General features: G+C 41.3%; 2 pseudogenes; both read left to right on the forward strand.

Annotated features, from left to right (window-relative positions):
* The first annotated feature begins 887 nt into the window (after positions 1–887).
* LOC128577050 (actin, muscle-like) lies at positions 888–1,763 on the forward strand (annotated as a pseudogene).
* A 2,301-nt stretch (positions 1,764–4,064) lies between these two features.
* Positions 4,065–13,705, forward strand: LOC128577441 (dymeclin-like; annotated as a pseudogene).
* The last annotated feature ends 6,627 nt before the right edge of the window (positions 13,706–20,332 follow it).

Genomic DNA, 20,332 nt, shown 5'->3' on the forward strand with positions numbered 1-20,332 from the left:
TCCCTTGCTCAGGTGCCCTGCTGCCCCAACTTCACATGAGTGCTTAAAAATCATCTAAGTGTTGTACTAAAATACAAATCCACAGTCTCTTATATGAAATTCCAAAATACAAAGCACTCTAAAATAGAAAGATTTTTTTGTTTTTGTTTTGCAGTTTTTTTTTCTTTTGGCTTGGCTGGGCTTGAACCCACCACCTCCAATATATGGGGCCAGCACCCTACTCCTTTGAGCCACAGGTACTGCCTGAAAATAGAAAGATTTTTATAAATCATCTGGAATAAAAAATCTGACATGAAATGCAGTGGCTCTCATCTGTAATCCTAGCATGCTGGGAGACTGAGGCTGGAGGATTGCTTGAGCTCAGGAGTTGGAGACCAGTCTGAGCCAGAGTGAGACCCTGTCTCTACTAAAAATAGAAAAATCAGCCAAGTGTGGTAGCAGGTACCTGCAGTCCCAGCTACTTGGGAGGCTGAGGCAAGAGGATCATTTGTGCCCAGGAGTTCGAGGTTGCTGTGAGCTATGATGATGCCAAAGAAACGGAGTGAGACTTTGTTCAAAAAAATAAAAATGTTTGGCATGAATAATTGAATAATTGCAGGTTATTTATAGTCCTTATCTTGCTTAGAGTGAATACTTATACATTTTATTAGAGAAATAGTACTGTATTTGATTATGAAGCACTGTCCCACATTCCACCAAGGATATCATAAAATCTGAAAAACTCTGATTTCAAAATACAATTTTTCCAAAGGACCAGATAAGGGATTATATCAGTATTAAAAGCAGTTGTCTCTGAGTGCTGTAATCATACATTTTATTTCTTTAAACTTGGCCATATTTTCAATACTTTCTATACAGTACCTACATTATTTTTATTATAAAAATATCTCAATACTGAGGAGCACCCAGTGCTGCTGATGGAGGTCCCCTGATTCCCAAGGCCAACAGAGAGAAGACGACCCAGGTCATGTTTGAGACCTTCAACACTCCCTCCATGTACGCGGCCATCCAGGTTGTACGGTCCCTATACACGTCTGGGTGAACCACTGGCATCGTCATGAATTCTGGAGATGGGGTCACCCACACGGTGTCCATCTACAAGGGGTACACCCTCCCCCATGCCATCCTGAGTCTGGACCTGGCTTGCCAGGACCTGACTGACTAGACTACCTCATGACTGAAGTTCCTCACAGAGTGCAGCTACAGCTTCACCACCATCGCTGAGTGCGAGATGGTACGGGACATAAAGGAGAAGCTGTGCCCTGTCGCCTTGGACTTCGAGCAAGAGATGACCACTGCTACATTCTCTTCCTCCTTGGACAAGAGCTATGAGCTTCCCGACTGCCAAGTGATCACCATTGGCAACAAGCAGTTCTGGTGTCCAGAGGTGCTCTCCCAGCCCTCCTTCCTGGGTATGAAATCCTGCGGCAACCTCGAGATGACCTTCAGCTCCATCATGAAGTGTGACATGGACATCCACAAGGACCTGTATGCCAACACAGTGCTGTCTGGTGGCACCACCACGTATGTACCCTGGCATAGCCAACAGGATGCAGAAGGAAATCACCACCCTGATGCCCAGTGTCGTGAAGATCAAGATCATTGCGCCCCATGAGCACAAATACTCGGTGCGAATCAGCTGCTCCATCCTGGCCTCACTGTCCACCTTCCAGCAGATGTGGATCAGTAAGCAGGAATACAATGAGTCTGGGCCCTCCATCGTCCACCACAAATGCTTCTTAATGGACTGTGAGCAGACATAGCGCCTGCTGCACAAGTTGGTTCAGAAGTACAGATATGCTCTAGTGAATGCATACCTCACGCTGGCCTCAGGAAACTGGAAGATGCCTTTGAAAAGAAATTGTCCTTGAAGCTTGTATCTGGTATCAGCACTGGATTGCAGAACTTGTTGCTGATTTTGACCTTGTATTCAAGTTTACTGTTCCCTTGATTTGTTTAATGCCATGTACAATGTCTTTGATTTGAACCCCTGAGACCTGTGGCTCAGTCACCTCTTGCTGAGATGAGAGAACGTTCTTGTTGAAGAGAAATCTGTGGCCTAGTGAATCTGTGTGGCCATCAGCCTCTCGATCTGTGCAGGGTATTAATGCAGAGCTGACCCTTCCAGGATTTCCAGGGGCTGGCAAGATTCCTGACTACTTGTCACTTCTATCTTGCTGGTCTAACGGGGTTGGAAAAGTCCAAGTCTTTAGGACTCAGTTTCCTTTCTCACCTGATGTTTTCCGGCCAGAATACCATGAGTGATTTCTTGGCTTGAGTTAGAAGCAGTTTGCATTTACACCTGTAAATTATTCATCCTTTTAATTTAAGTAAGGTTTTTGTACACAAATCTCAATGCTTTAAGTCACAGTAGTTCTCAACCTTCCTAATGCCCACGGCCCTTTAATACAGTTCCTGTGGGCCTTGACCCACAGGTTGAGAACCGCTGCACAAGAAGTTTTAAGAGACTACAAATTTGGGTTTTCTACTGTTAATGTGAAAATATTAGGCCCCAGCAACACAGTCATTGTGTAAGAAAAGAAAGTGCTGCAGTTAAAAAAAAAAAAAATCTCAATAATTAACTATCCTTCAACGATATGGCAGGACATCTACCTACTCATATTCTTTCAACATTTAATCCATTATTACATATACCTGAAAAAAATAAAACTTAGGGGGCTGAGCACAGTGGCTCACGCCTGTAATCCCAGCATGTGGGAGGCTGAAGTGGGTGGATTGCCTGAGCTCACAAGTTCAAGACCAGCCTGAGCCAGAGCAAGACCTCATCTCTATAAATAGCTAGGTGTTGTGGTGGGCACCTGTAGTCCCAGCTACTTGGGAGGATGAGGCAAGAGAATCTCTTAAGCCCAGGAGTTTGAGGTTGCTGTGAGCTATGAGACCACAGCACTCTACTGAGGGTGACACAATAAAAAATTATACTCTAAATCAAGCTTTACACCAAAACAACTTTCCTTCATTTTAATTATTCCAAATGAAGATGGACTATTACATCTGAATTTTTCTCCTCCAGCCATTTGTTTTCTTTAAGGAATAACTTGAAGTCAGCATAAATGTCTAGAGGGAATTCATGCATCTGGTAGCAATGCTTTTCAAACTTTTCTGCCAAAGCAAAAGGGAATAAACAGGTAACCCCAGGTGCTTGAGGGCATTACCTTTGTTAACTTTGTTCTCCATTATAACCTAGGTGCTCAACATCAGGTCTGGTAGGTGTGAGTAAGTGACTGGAATAAATGAAGAAGCTAATAACTAATTTTCTTTATATACCATTGTTTAAAAACAATCCTGTTTACAATACGTTAAGGATCAAAGAAACTCCTCCTGGACATACACACCTTATTTACGTGTCTCTCTGGAAGTTCTTTGGTAACTCCCAGAAGCAGGATTTTTCTCAATGGTCAACCTAACATTTTACAAATGGCCTGCAAGTTTTCAAGTAGAAGTGATGAGGAGCATATTGGGATGGGAATAGCAAATGGTTTGAGTCTTTTTACACCTATCCCAGCAGCCAAGTCGATCCTTAAAAATTAGAAACCTAAAGTCATGGAGCTGGGCCTGGCCTGCCTGGGTGAGAGGTGTGTGTGTATGTAAACTTAGGTTGTCCAGTATGCAAATTAACTTGAAACTAGAGATTTCAGACTTGAAAGAAACAGAATAAGCCTAAAAGTAACTAGTCTCCATGCAAATAAAAATCACAAAACTAACCTGATTTTTTCCTTCCATTATATCTGGAACAATACCAGGTCTTTTGAAAAATAGAATGAACTAGATCAATTAAATTCTTTACTGACAAGGCTGGATTAAGGCAATCTAAAAGTGAGATTAACAAAAAGCTGCTTAGTCCTCTCACCATGAGGTGCCCACCTCCAAACTCTGCAGAGGTTCTCTTAGATGCAGTCCTGCAACCTTGGATTTGTCAGCCTCCCTAACAGAATGTGCCGGGCCAGAAAAGTCAGAGTTCTGTTATTAAAAAGAAGGGAAGACTAGAGATTGGGTTCTTTTGTGGAAATGCAGGTTTAAGGACAAGTTATCTACCAAATTAGAAGATGGGATCAAACAGCAGCAGAATCAGTGATCTTCCTAAAAATGAATAAAGAAGTTATCAGGCACAGAATCTGTCTCTGAGAATGATCCATTCTGGAATCAGCTTCTTTCGTTTTCTTTCCCTGCACCAACTAGCAGCACTGAGTTGAAACTCTTGGAGGAGGCAACCATTTCAGTCTGCAGGTCTTTAGCTGAAAACAATCCTCGAACAGTGAATCTTGGTGTGTTAATTAAGGTCTTCCTTTCTAGAACCAAAGAACTAAAACTTTCAGCAGAATGTCAGAACCACATCTTCATTTGGCAGACACACAATGCTTTGTTTATTATTTGCTGTTTGTTGAAAGTGTTCATCAGTGAGATGTCAGAGGAGGAATTACAACTTCATTTTACATATGAAGAAAAAGCTCCTGGCAGTTACAGTTCTGACTCAGATCTTTCGGAAGAATTGCTCTGCTGTTTGATGCAGTTGATCACTGATATTCCACTCTTAGATATTACATATGAAATATCAGTAGAAGCAATATCAACAATGGTGGTTTTCCTTTCCTGCCAACTCTTCCACAAGGAAGTTTTGCAACAGAGCATCAGCCACAAGTATTTGATGTGAGGTCTTCCATACACCAGCAAACTTGTGAAAACCTTTTTGTATAACTTTATCAGATAAGAAAAACCACCTCCTCCAGGAGCCCATGTTTTCTCTCAGCAGTCAGATGGAGGAGTACTACTTATGGTCTTGCATCAGGACTAGCAACTGGGCTCTGGACTGTTTTCACACTGGGTGGCATGGGCAGCAAAGTAACTACCCCTCCAGAGCTTTCTTCCCCTCTGGCCAACCAGAGTCTTCTGCTTCTGCTGGTGTTGGCAAACTGAACAGATGCTCCTGATGCCCCAAACCCCTACAAACAGACCATTATGTCCTTCAAGAACACACAAGATAGCAGTCCTTTTCCATTTTCAATTCCACACACCTTCCAGATCAACTTTAATAGTTTGTACACGGCTCTATGTGAACAGCAGACCTCTGATCAAGCAACTCTCCTCTTGTATACATTGCTCCATCAGAATAGTAACATTAGAACATATATGTTGGCTCACATAGATATGGAAAATCTTGTTTTACCAATTCTTGAGATTCTATACCATGTTGAAGAATGAAATTCACACCGTGTGTATATGGCCCTTATAATATTGTTGATTCTCGGAGGGAGACAAGATGGTGGACTGAAGCCAGCTTTCAACAGAGGCTCCCGTCCAGAAGGAGAGTTAAGGGACAGGAATTTAGTAAGTATCCTGGTGGACTTGAGCCACACCAAGAGAGAAGGTTGAAGAACGCACATCAACACTGCTGAGGCAAGCTGTGATCACAAGGACGCAAACAAAAGGTACAAAATCCACCACCAAGCGGACGGGAGTCCCCCTCCCCCATGAGACCGGCTCAAGAGCCCCACAATTAAACAAACGGGCAGAAATTAAAGGCCCTCAAACTACACTCCACGGGAGAGACCTTCTAAAAACTGGACCTACCTCCCCTACTGGGGTGCCGTGGCGTTCTCTTGCCGGGCATAAAACTGAATAAAACTTTAAAAATTCTTTGCCAGCAACCTTGAATCCCCAACACTCCCCTCCCGCCCACTGAGGTCTGGAGGCCTGTCCCCCAGGAGTTCGGATTCTTGAGTGATTTCTCAAGGGGAGTGGACAGTCCCTGAGTTGCGACTGGTCAGCATTGACTCTGAGGCACGCGAGTGAGGAGAGGGCACCGGGCTGAGGGGGACTCACGCCTCAGCGGCACTTCCCTGTGGTGCGGTGCAGCAGCCCTCCCCGTGCATCAATATGGCCAGGCATAAAACTGAATGAAACTCTAGCTTCCCCCCCACTCTCACTCAGGGTCTGGGGGCCTGTCCCCCAGGATTTCGGATCCTTGGGTGATTTCTCGAGGGGAGCGCACAGTGCCCAAGCCGGGACTGGTCAGCACTGACTCTGAGACACGTGCGAGCAGAGGGCACCGGGCTGAGGGGGAGTCACGCCTCGGCGACACTTCCATGCGGTGCGGTGTAGCAGCCCTCCCCGGGCAACATTACCGCCAGGCACAAAACTGAATAAAACTCTAGCTTCCCCGCTGAGCGCCCCTACTCTCACTAGGGGTCTGGAGGCCTATCCCCCAGGAGTTCAGATCCTTGGGTGATTTCTCGAGGGGCGTGCACAGTGCCCAAGCTGCGTCAGGTCAGCGCTGACTCTGAGACACGTGAGCGAGGAGAGGGCACTCTGCTGAGGGGAAATCAAGCCTTGGTGGCACTTCCCTGTGGTGCGGTGCAGCAGCCCTCCCCGGGCGGGCAACAATACGGCTGGGCATAAAACTGAATGAAACTCTAGCTTCCCCCCCACTCCCAATCGGGGTCTGGGGGCCTATCCCCCAAGAGTTCAGATTCTTGGGGGATCTCTTGAGGGGTGTGGACCCAGCATAAACTGCGGCCGCTCAGTGCTGACTCTGGGGCACGAGACAGAGGAGAAAAGGGTCGGCTGAGTGCCCACACCAGAGCAGCAGTTCCCTGGAGGTAGATCAACAGCCATTTTTTCTTTAACAGAAGAACACTCACTTCTGGATATTCTGAGGCCACACCCCCTGTCTCCCTGGGCAACCAGAGGAGGCCACCCGTAAGTGGGGGATTTCCTGACACTGCTCACAAACCTGGGAAGCTTCCAGGGCGGGGCCGACCCAGAGAGGTGATCGGCAAACCTCCAGTAGCAAAGAGGACACAAACCTCCAGCAGCAAAGACGTTAGAACTCAGAACACCCCGTCTTCTGTAGGCGATTTCGGCAGGAACAGAGACAGAACCCCGCAAAGTTGTCTGTTCTGTTCTGTTCTGTTAGCAGCATCCATCAGGGATGGGGCTAAGCCTGAGTGAACACCTCCTTCCCATCACCTGCATCAAGCACTCAAAGATGTAAGGTCCCATCTCCTCCTGCTAGATAGCGGCAGTCTGCGGGGGCCTGGCAGACTTCCTTGCGATTCAGGCAGGTGCAAACCCCTGGAGTATCTGTTCACTGCAGGCAACTGGGTTAGCCATCTGCAGAGATACCAGTGACTGGGTCCAACGGAGGGGCAAAGTGGGGAAGGAGACGTCAACCTTCCCAGACTGCTCTGTTTGCTGGGGGGCTCCTCCTGACTCCACACTGCACTGGGGTGAGCCGTGTCAGAGGAGTCACCAGGCTCCTATGATCCAGTTCCCAGGGACCTCTTGAACTCTCCCACTTGAGACAGGTGCCGATTGAGACAGTTGATTTGGACCTTTTGAACTGGGCTAATAGACTGAGGACTTTTCAGGCGGTGCTCTGGGTGTGCGGTTGTAGGAAGGTTTGATTCTCCTTTTCCAACTGGGGCCAGAGGTGGGCGGGCAGGGTGACTTAATTGCTGATTTTTCCACACAGCTGAGACTTCAAGCCAGAGTAGAAGTTGCAATAGGATCGAACAGAAACCAGCTGAAAACAAGACAGAACCACTTAGCTACACCACACAAGACAGGGCCCCAGTTTCTCAGGCCACAACACTGTACGGGCCCTTGATAAAGCCCCAGGGGAAAAATCAAAGGGAGTAAAATAACCATGGGGCGGAATCAGCGGAAAAACTCTGGTAACATGAATAACCAGAATAGATCAACACCCCCAAGAAAAGATACGGCAGATGTGATTGAAGATCCCATTCATAAACAACTGGCTGAGATGTCAGAAATCAAATTCAGAATTTGGATTGCAGACAAGATTAATAAAATGGAATTAGGAATTTGAGGAGAAATTCAAAAGTTGTCTCAAGAATTTAACGAATTTAAAGACAAAACCACCAAAGACTTAGACACACTGAAGCAAGAATTTACAACCCTCAAAGATATGAAAAATACAGTAGAATCCCTCAGCAACAGAATGGAGCAAGCAGAAGAAAGGATTTCTGACATTGAAGATAAAGTCTTCGAACGCTCTCAATCTCTCAAAGAGGAGGAGAAATGGAGAGCAAAAACGGATCACTCATTCAGAGAGCTCTCAGATAATTTGAAAAAAAAGCAATATACAAATTATTGGGATTTCTAAGAATGATGAAGTGGCCTCGAAGGGCACAGAGGCCCTTCTGCATGAAATTATGAAAGAAAATTTTCCAGACATGCCTAGAGAATCTGAAATTCAGATAGCAGACAGCTTCAGAACCCCAGCACGATTAAACCCCAATAAGTCATCCCCCCGACATATCATAATTAGCTTCACTAAAGTTAACATGAAAGAGAAGATTCTCAAAGCAGCCCGGCGAAAGAAAACTATTACGTACAAAGGTAAGAATATTAGAATAACTGCAGATCTCTCTGCTGAAACTTTTCAAGCCAGAAGACGGTGGTCATCAAATTTTAATCTCCTAAAGCAAAATAACTTTCAACCCAGGATCTTGTATCCAGCTAAACTGAGTTTCATCTATGATGGAGAAATTAAATACTTCAATGACATTCATATGTTGAAAAAATTTGCCATAAGTAAACCAGCTCTTCAGGATATTCTCAGACCTATCCTCCACAATGACCAACCCAATCCTATACCACAAAAGTAAACTCACTCAGAAACTTCGGATCAAACTCCAACTTCCACACTGGCGAAAGGATTAAAAATGTCCACTGGACCTTTGAAAAACTCGATACCCAAAATTCCACCAGACTTATCAATACTCTCCATCAATGTGAATGGCTTAAACTGTTCTCTAAAGAGGCATAGGTTAGCTGACTGGATACAAAAACTCAAGCCAGATATTTGTTGCATACAAGAGTCACATCTTAACTTAAAAGACAAATACAGACTCAGGGTGAAAGGATGCTCATCCATATTTCAGGCAAATGGTAATCAGAAAAAAGCAGGTGTTGCAATTTTATTTGCAGATACAGTAGGCTTTAAACCATCAAAAGTAAGGAAGGACAAGAATGGTCACTTCATATTTGTTAAGGGTAATTCTCAACATGATGAATCTCAATTATTAATATCTATGCACCCAACCAGAATGCACCTCAATTTATAAGAGAAACTCTAACAGACACAAGTAACTTGATTTCCTCCAGCTCCATAATCGTCGGAGATTTCAACACTCCTTTGGCAGTGTTGGATCGATCCTCCAGCAAGAAGCTGAGAAAAGAAATCTTAGATTTAAACCTAACAATCCAATATTTAGATTTAGCAGACATCTACAGAACATTTCATCCCAACAAAACTGAATACACATACTTCTCATCAGCCCATGGAACTTACTCCAAAATTGACCACATTTTAGGTCACAAGTCTAACCTCAGTAAATTTAAAGGAATAGAAATTATTCCATGCATCTTCTCGGCCCATTATGGAATAAAACTTGAATTGAGTAACAACAGGAATCTGCACACTCATACAAAAACACGGAAGTTAAATAACTTTATGCTGAATGATAGCTGGGTCAGAGATGAGATTAAGAAAGAAATCGCCAATTTTTTGGAACAAAACGACAATGAAGACACAAACTATCAGAACCTCTGGGACACTGCAAAGGCAGTTCTAAGAGGGAAATTTATAGCACTGCAAGCCTTCCTCAAGAGAACGGAAAGAGAGGAAGTTAACAACTTAATGGGACATCTCAAGCAACTGGAAAAGGAAGAACATTCCAACCCCAAACCCAGTAGAAGAAAAGAAATAACCAAAATAAGAGCAGAATTAAATAAAATTGAAAAAAAAGAATAATACAACAGATCAATAAATCAAAAAGCTGGTTTTTTGAAAAGGTCAATAAAATAGATAAACCTCTGGCCAACCTAATCAGAAAAAAAGAGTAAAATCTCTAATATCATCAATCGGAAACAACAAAGACGAAATAACAACAGACTCATCAGAAATCAAAAAAATCCTTAATGAATATTACAAGAAACTTTATTCTCAGAAATATGAAAATCTGAAGGAAATTCACCGATACTTGGAAGCATGCCACCTTCCAAGACTTAACCAGAATCAAGTGGAAATGTTGAACAGATCCATATCAAGTTCAGAAATAGCATCAACTGTACAAAACCTCCCTAAAAAGAGAAGCCCGGGACAAGATGGTTTCACGTCAGAATTCTACCAAACCTTTAAAGAGGAATTAGTACCTATATTACTCAACCTGTTCCAAAATGTAGAAAAAGAAGGAAAACTACCCAACATGTTCTATGAAGCAAACATCACCCTGATCCCCAAACCAGGAAAAGACCCAACAAGAAAAGAAAATTATAGACCAATATCACTAATGAATATAGATGCAAAAATATTCAACAAGATCCTAACAAACAGAATCCAGCAAAACATCAAACGAATTATACATCTTGACCAAGTTGGTTTTATCCCAGGGTGTCAAGGCTGGTTCAATATACGTAAATCTATAAATGTAATTCAGCACATAAACAAATTAAAAAACAAAGACCATATGATTCTCTCAATTGATGCAGAAAAAGCTTTTGATAATATCCAGCATCCCTTCATGATCAGAACACTCAAGAAAATTGGTCTAGAAGGGACTTTTCTTAAACTGATAGAGGCCATCTACAGCAAACCCACAGCCAATATCATATTGAATGGAGTTAAATTGGAATCATTTCCACTCAGATCAGGAACCAGACAAGGCTGCCCATTCTCTCCATTGCTTTTCAGCATTGTAATGGAAGTTTTAGCCACTGCAATTAGGGAAGAAAAGGCGATCAAGGGTATCCATATAGGGTCAGAAGAGATCAAACTCTCGCTCTTCGCAGATGATATGATTGTGTATCTGGAAAACACTAGGGACTCTACTACAAAACTCCTAGAGGTGATCAAGGAATACAGCAGTGTCTCAGGTTACAAAATCAACATCCATAAATCGGTAGCCTTTATATACACCAACAACAGTCAAGTTGAAAAAGCAGTTAAGGACTCTATCCCATTCACAGTAGTGCCAAAGAAGATGAAATATTTGGGAATTTACCTAACAAAAGACGTGAAAGATCTCTATAAAGAGAACTATGAAACTCTAAGAAAAGAAATAGCTGAAAATGTTAACAAATGGAAAAACATACCATGCTCATGGCTGGGAAGAATCAACATTATCAAAATGTCCATACTACCCAAAGCAATATATAATTTTAATGCACTCCCTATTAAAGTTCCACTGTCATATTTTAAAGATCTTGAAAAAACAATACTTTGTTTTATATGGAATCAGAAAAAACCTCAAATAGCCAAGACATTACTCAGAAATAAAAACAAAACAGGAGGAATCACACTACCAGACCTCAGACTTTACTACAAATCGATAGTGATCAAAACAGCATGGTATTGGCACAAAAACAGAGAAGTAGATATCTGGAACAGAATAGAGAACCAAGAGATGAATCCAGCTACTTACCGCTATTTGATTTTTGACAAGCCAATTAAAAACATTCAGTGGGGAAAAGATTCCCTATTTAACAAATGGTGCTGGGTGAACTGGCTAGTAACCTGCAGAAGACTGAAATTGGACCCACACCTTTCAACATTAACTTAGATAGACTCTCGTTGGATTAAAGATTTAAACTTAAGACATGAAACTGTAAAAATAGTAGAGGAGAATGCAGGGAAAACCCTTGAAGAAATTGGTCTGGGTGAGTATTTCATGAGGAGAACCCCCCGGGCAATTGAAGCAGCTTCAAAAATATACCACTGGGACTTGATCAAACTAAAAAGCTTCTGCACAGCTAAGAACACTGTAAGTAAAGCAAACAAACAGCCCTCAGAATGGGAGAAGATATTTGCAGGGTATATCTCTGACAAAGGTTTAATAACCAGAATCCACAGAGAACTCAAACGCATCAGCAAGAAAAAAACAAGGGATCCCATCGCAGGCTGGGCAAGGGATTTGAAGAGAAACTTCTCTGAAGAAGACAGGCGCACGGCCTTCAGACATATGAAAAAATGCTCATCATCTTTAATCATCAGAGAAATGCAAATCAAAACTACTTTGTGATATCATCTAACTCCACTGAGACTAGCCTATATCACAAAATCTCAAGACCAGAGATGTTGGCGTGGATGCGGAGAAAAGGGAACACTTCTGCACTGCTGGTGGGAATGCAAATTAATACATTCCTTTTGGAAAGAGTTATGGAGAACACTCAGAGATCTAAAAATAGATCTGCCATTCAATCCTGTAATCCCTCTGCTGGGCATATACCCAGAAGACCAAAAATCACAACATAACAAAGATATTTGTACCAGAATGTTTATTGCAGCCCAGTTCATAATTGCTAAGTCATGGAAAAAGCCCAAGTGCCCATCGATCCACGAATGGATTAATAAATTGTGGTATATGTACACCATGGAATACTATGCAGCCTTAAAGAAAGATGGAGACTTTACCTCTTTCATGTTTACATGGATGGAGCTGGAACATATTCTTCTTAGTAAAGTATCTCAAGAATGGAAGAAAAAGTACCCAATGTACTCAGCCCTACTATGAAACTAATTTGGGGCTCTCACATGAAAGCTATAACCCAGTTACAACCTAACAATAGGGGAAATTGGGAAAGGGGGGGTGGTGGGTAGAGGGAGGGGGATCGGTGGGATCACACCTGTGGTGCATCTTACAGGGGTATTTGCGAAACTTGGTAAATGTAGAATGTAAATGTTTTGGCACAGTAACTGAGATAACGCCGGAAAGGCTATGCTAACCCTTGTGATAAAAATGTGTCAAATGGCCTATGAACTGAGTGTATGATGCCCCATGATCATATCAATGTATACAGTTATGATTTAATAAAAAATAAATTAATTAAAAAATAATAATAATAATATTGTTGATTCTCACAGAAGATGATGGCTTTAATAGATCTATTCATGAAGTGATATTAAAAAAATATTACTTGGTACTCATAACAAGTTTTAATTGAAATTTCCTTGGGGAGTCTTCTCATACTAGTCATAATAAGAACCATCCAGTACAACATGACAAGAACAAGAGACAAGTATCTTCACACAAATTGTTTGGCAGCTTTAGCAAATATGTTGGCACAGTTCCATTCTCTCCATCAGTATGCTGCTGCTCAGAGGATCATCAGGTTTGTTTTTTTCTTTGCTGTCTAAAAAACACAACAAAGTTCTGGAACAAGCTACCCAGTTTTTGAGAGGTTCACTGAGTTCTAATGATGTTCCCTGCCAGATTATGCATGAGACCTAAATGTCATCAAAGAAGTGATTCGAATGATGTTAGAGATCATCAATTCTTGCCTGACAAATTCCCTTCACCACAACCCAAACTTGGTGTATGCACTGCTTTACAAACGGGACCTCTTTGAACAATTTCGAACTCATCCTTCATTTCAGGATATAACGCAAAATATTGATCTGGTGATCACCTTCTTTAGTTCAAGGTTGCTGCAGGCTGGAGCTGAGCTGTCAGTGGAACGGGTCCTGGAAATCATTAAGCAAGGTGTTGTCATACTGCCCAAAGACAGACTAAAGAAATTTCCAGAACTGAAATTCAAATATGTGGAAGAGGAGCAGCCAGAGTAGTTTTTCATCCCCTACATCTGGTCTCTTGTCTACAACTCAGCAGTGGGCCTCTACTGGAACCCACAGGACATCCAGCTGTTCACGATGGATTCCGACTGAGGGCAACAGGCACTCTCCCATCCTCCCTCCAGCCAAGCAGCTCTCTGAGTTCCTCAGTTTCTAGGCATCAGAAGTAGACAATTGCCTGGTGTATCTCCTACTAGAGGATTGCACAAGTGTGTTCCTCACACACACTTTGGAGAATTGGTGCCAGTTGGCAGTAGATCATTCAGCTTAGATTGTAGAAAAAAGGGGGGAGAATACACATTGATAATAAATGTAAACACTTGCCAAAAAAAAAAAAAAAAACTGCATCTCCTTAGAGGAAGGGAAAGCTTATTTCTGCCAACTCATTTTCAACTATGGTAGAAAAAGAATAAGATCAGCCATAATGTTCAGCAAACAAGTATCTTTCACTGAACCCTGACTACGGGTTGGAATCCCGGACAATGCTCTTTGCAGCATACTACTGTACTTGGAGACACTGCCCTTTATGTTCAGGGTCAGCCTATGAAGTAGGCAGAGCTACTGGGAAAGATAGCAGAGATCTGGCAGAGGTCTGGGGAAAATCCTTCTCATTCATTCATTCTAAAATATCTGTTGAGAGCCTATTATTGGTCCAGTCTGTTGTCTGCAAGATAAAAGCTGAGTCTAGTGAAAGAAGACAGAAAAAAGACCACTCATTTGTTGTGATTTGATCTTGAAATATAATAGGGAGGAACTAAACTGTCCCATCCTAGCCCTAGACCTCACCCCTGCCCTAGACCTCACCTCCAACTAGCAGATGCCTAAACATCCAATGTTAGCACTTCATCTTATTGGTACCTTCATCTCACCTAAAGTTCGGTCTCCCTGCCGCAGTGGCCTTCTGAGCTGCATCAGTCATTTTCCCCTCACATTGCGGAATAATTCTCCATCCTCCCAAGAACGGGATTTGATCAGGGTGGAATAGAAGCAAGTTGAAAGGGGTTGAAGGGGGTTGGGAACCTATCTGAGAGTATAATGGAGTAGGAAAAGGAGGAAAAGCTGGCCTACCAAAGGGAAAAAGCAATGAAGGCAGCCGTTGGGGGTGAAGACCACCAACAAAAATTTTCTAGATCTCTTTTCTAGTCTGAAGACCAGTTGAGACTGTGTGATTATTAAAACAGGAAGACACATGGAGTATAACTCTGGCCCTTTAATGAAATTAAGGCCACAAATAATGTCTATAAAGGATTTCCTATACAGAATTAATGTAAGACACAAAGTGTCATATATGGCCATAAATTTATGCCATTATAGAAGAGATTAATTCACATTTGGAGCATGATGTTGATGTATCAAATTCTCTCTAGGATTAATCCATATTTAGAATATACTGTTGACAGATACATCTCTATACTTATGTATTAATATGTATATATGTATATCCACATACACATTAATATATATACACACACTCTTTTCTTATATATTTTCCACTAAATTCTTATTAAAAACACCTGAAAACACCATTTCCCCTATCCAGATTACATCTTGCATCCAGAAGTACCCAAAATATCCTTTGACAAAGAATGTAAAAATAACCAAAGGTCAGATATTTTTAAATCAAGAAAAACTCTACATCCAAATTTACTTTTCACCCTGACTCTGGGCCCAAACTCAGTATCTAATTTTATTTAGCAATCTTAAAAATTTCTAATGAAACTTGTAAGGGGATATCAGTGTGAGAGTATGGGTGACATAGAACAAACACATCCCCAATGATGGAAAACCTCAAGGAAGATCCCTTTTGTCCTAGAAAGTCATCTTCACATTAGAAGACAGCACGTTTTCCTGTATTTAGTGAAAGGAATATACTTGACAGATGAGTTTTAGAGTATGCTAGTGACTTCAATGAAGGCCTTCCCCATAGAAGTTTCTCATCAACATACTTTCTACGCCCCTCAACCACAGCGAGAAGTATTAAACCAAAATGTAACAATTTAATCATTTTGAGTTTCACAAAGGCATAAAAATACTCAGCTACATTTGTCTCCATGAGAAAGCACCTTTATAATATGCTTAGGGTGTCTTTTATTTTTTACAAGATCCCTCTGTTTGCATCTGATCTCCCCACTACAATATAACATGCATAAAACAGTGCAACTGTGTTTGTTTTAATAAGGCCATTCTGAGCAGCTGTTTAATGATCCATGGTGTTAAATGAAAACTACAGGTGTTCCAAATGCAAACCTTATGGCCCAGGGCCCCCCTTATTACCACTCTACAATTAGCAGCCAACTGCTCTTAGGCTGTGCAAAGAATTGCTGCCATCATCATTACATTATTTCTTAATTTCATTCGCTGCCTAAGTGTCTTCCCTCAAAGGAAAAACCTGCTTGGCATGGGAAAGCATAATAGTGACAAAACTAAAGGGGAAGGAGAGCACAAACCACTTCCTCACAGGTTTCAATGAAGGGGGAAAGAGTCAGCCAAAGGCTCAGCCCCCTAAGGAATCCTCCTGATTGGCTTGATGGCCACGCTGAGCAAAATCTTGCTGAAACTACAGGTGTTCATGAAGATTCTGTTATCTCTTTCTTCTTCATGATTCCCTAAGCTTAAGATTGTGCTAAGCCAAATTGCCAGAGAGCTAAATAACTAGACTAATCTCTCATGATTTTACACAACTATGATGTTAACAACACAACAGCTTTCACATAGGGTACATATAATAAGCTTCAAAGGAGGAAGGCCTCTGCATCTCATGTGAAATTGCTGTCTATAGCATTATTCATCACATACGTCACTACCCTTTACATAAAAATGCCTAAGACAAATGTAATTAAAGCTCAAGAACAAGTCTATCTTTCCATGTCAATAGGTATATTTTCTTCTACAAAACTAGTAATTATCAATTCTAGCTGCATATTAAAATCACCTGATAGTAAACATATTTGCATCCCAGCTCTATCCCAGAGCAGTTAAATTCAAATTTCTAGAAGTGGACACTGGGAGGGGCTGTTGAGTTGCAGTTTCAGGGGTCACCAGTCCCTATGTACTTGGCCAAGCTCCAGGACTACACTATGCTCCTGAAATTGAGAATCACTGCCCTGGAAAATGAAAGCTTTATAACTCACTGCATTTTCTTCTTCATTTTGGTCACTAGAAGCTCAAAGCTAATTATACTGAATTGCAGTTTTCCTCTGCTAAAATTTCTCAATATAATTTTCCCTCTGAATCCTCTTGTATTAATGGTTTGACTAGTACTCTCAATGTAAGCTACCAAATATTCTTTTTGTAGATAAAGTAAAATAAAACAATAAACAAATAAAATAAGGATTTATTGAAAAGTACAAACAGATCTATATATGAATCTCCTATAATCATCTCAAACAGAATATGGCCAAAAATGAATTCCTGCTTCCACCTATACTTGCTCTTCTCCACGTCTCCTCCATTGCATTAGAGCAGTGTTTCTCAATCTTCCTAATGCTGTGGCCCTTTAATACAGTTCCTGTGGGTCATGACCCACAAGTTGAGAACTGCTGCATTAGAGGATGCCCCATTCACCCAATTACTTCTAAATCATTCTTGACTCTTCTACTTTTCTCTCATCCCACATCTTGCAAATATGAGCAAATCTTATTAATTAGTCTTGAAAATATATGTAAAATATAACCACTTCTCACCACTTGTACTGCTTCCAGTTTTCTTTGCTTACTTATTTTGTAGCCTCAATCCCAGAATCTCTGGGGGTGCCTGAAATAAATACTTATTTTTTGATCAAGTTACGTGAGGGCCATAACTCATTCTGCTGGGACAAGAATTAACTTCACGTGTCTACTGAATTCTGCTGGGACAAGAAGTTTAACTTCACATGTCTAATAAGGACACAGATTAAAGCCATGCTCTTCTCATGGTGAAAAGCAAAAGGTCAGGATTGGCAGAGCCAAACCATTTAAAGCTCTACTCTAACAAGATATAGGTTACATCTTGTATTTTATTGGCCAATCAAGTCATATGCCCCCAATCCCAAAGTTAAGTGGAAAGGACAACATACTCACCAAATAGTTAATCTTGACAAGGATAAAATAACAATTTTGAACAAATATACAATGGTCATGGAGCCTCCCAACTGCTATCACAATTTCTACCCTTGTTCTCTTCATCGTTTTCTCAACACAGCAGCCAGAGGATTCTTATTAAAACACACACACACAACTGATAATGTAACTCCCTCACTAACCCCAAGCAATGGCTTTCAATCACATTTAGAATCAAATACAGGCTGGGTGCCATGGCTCATGCCTGCAATCCTAGCACTCTGGGAAGCAAAGGCAGGTGGATTGCTTGAGCTCACAAGTTCAAGACCAGCCTGAGCAAGAGCAAGACCCCTTCTCTAAAATGAAGCGAACCATTGTTGTGGGCGCCTATAGTCCCAGTTACTCAGGAGGCTGAGCAAGAGGATTGCTTGAGCCCAAGAGTTTGAGGTTGCTATGAGCTATGACACCATGGCACTCTACCTAGGGTGACAAAGTGATATTCTGTCTCAAAAAAAAAATAAAAAGAATTAAATACAAACACTTTTTTGCTTGTTTAAAATTCCCTTCATGATCTGGACCCTGGCTACCTCTATGGTCTCCTCTCCTCAAAAACTATTCTAGTCACATCCATCCTCAAATATACTTTCCCCCCTCAGGGCCTTTTCATCAGCGGTCTCCTCTACCTGGCTTCTTTTCCCCCTTGATCTTTACATGCTGCCTCCTTCTTGTCATTCAAAACTAAATTTGTGTCACCTCCCCCAAGAAACCTTCTCTGATCACCTAATCTAAGGTTGCTTTGTTATATAACCCTATTTCAATTCCCTGCATACCATGTATCACTACCAGAAATTAACTTTATTATTTTGCTTACCTACTGGCATGTATCACTCTATTCAAATTTAAGTTCTGTGGGATCAGATGCTTTGCCTGTTTCATTCACTGTTGTGTCTTCAGCTCCTGGAACAGCATCTGAAAAAAGTAGTTACTCAATAAATATTTGTTGAACTATTCAATTACTCCCCAGATATTGCTTATCTATCATTGTAAATCTTCAATAAATATCACAATAACAAACTCTTCAAGCATAGGACAAAGGATTGGACTAGATGACCTTTAAAGTCTCATCAAATCTTAATATTCTATGGCTTTCTAGCCCAGCCCTTACATTTGTATAGCGTTTTTTCCATTTGCAAGGACTTTCATAATCATTATCGCATTTGATCCTCTCAAGATCTCTGAAGAGCTCCTAGGGCAAGGTATTAATACAGATAAGGAAATTGCTTTCTACTTTAGGTCAGGATAAGGGACAGACAAATGGAAAAATAAAATGTCTTTGCCAACTAACCATTTTGCACACAAAGAGACATAAGCAACCTGAGCTAAGAAATTCAGATTCCATGCACTTCCCCTCCAATCTCTTTAAGACATTCATTTACTAATATTGATGTTGTCCATCAGGCCCATCCAGGCTCTGTTGCTCCAGCCATCTCTTTTCCTCATATAGGATGAGATTTTCCTATCCAATACCCTTCAGCTGGGTCTGGTCAAAGACATTCCTGTGACTGGACTGTGACCTTTTTACAAAGCAGTTTGTTCTCCTCCTTGTAAAAGGAAATAATCTCCAGAAATAAATGAAGTAAGATTCTCCAGGTGCTGTAATGCACTAAAACAAGCCTGGCCAATGACAAGGGGTATGTCTGACCATTTCCATGTCTACAGGTAAGCAGGCAGAGAAACAGATGGGCCAATTTTTCCATCTTACAAAAAACAGTGTTTTCAATATGGTCTCTAATATGGATTTCTGTTTGGGGACTGAACAGCCAAAGAAATCATTTCAGGAAGACAATAATAAAGTCAGTTATGGGCAAGCAACATGCTTTTTGATTGATAGCATTCATTAACGTGTAGACCAACAAATAAGCCAGAATTCTACGGCATGTAACTGTCCTTGGAACAAACTTCAGGTACAGCCTGAGCTCATTGGAACTGTCCCCAGATCCTTCACCTCCCATCTGCCAGTGCAAGGAGGTCTTTCCACAGGGCTTTGTCTCTATTGGTTCACCAAGACTTGGTGCTTGTCTCTGGCCCCCAAAGAACCCTGCCTCATTATAGGGAAAAGCATCCTCCTAGGTCTTATATGATCTCAGTTCAAAGGGGTATCAAATCAGAGCAGAGAAAAAAAAAAACCTGCTTAATGAGACAGCAAGGCATCAATGGGGTTCAGAAAACACTTTTAGTCTTTACGTTTTGGAAACATCATGTTTGCTCAAAAATAAAGAGAAATGCAGATGATCACCATGTGGCCCTATTTGGGAATTATAAAATGCATAATGATGAGGGTCTTGAACAGTGTGCCTAATTTAACTGCTGGATCTCCCAGCCCTCATCTACTTAGGTAGATGCCAATTTAACTCCCTCATTTCCAAGTGAGAATTACCACTTAAGGTTACCTCAGCAAGAATGATATGTTAGGGTATAAGATAAGCACAACTACAGAGTATTCAAAAGTCACCCATAAAGTCACCAAACATAGGGAAAACTGGAAATTGTAACTAACTGTACTTTTATTTACAAAATATTCATTATAAAACTTTACCAAATATTTATAGAAAATTCTCCATGTGTTGGTTTGTAAAATTTTGTAATGAACATTTTGTAAATAAAGGTACATTTATCTATAATT

Source organism: Nycticebus coucang, chromosome X (assembly GCF_027406575.1).
Source record: "Nycticebus coucang isolate mNycCou1 chromosome X, mNycCou1.pri, whole genome shotgun sequence".
NCBI lineage: Eukaryota > Metazoa > Chordata > Mammalia > Primates > Lorisidae > Nycticebus > Nycticebus coucang.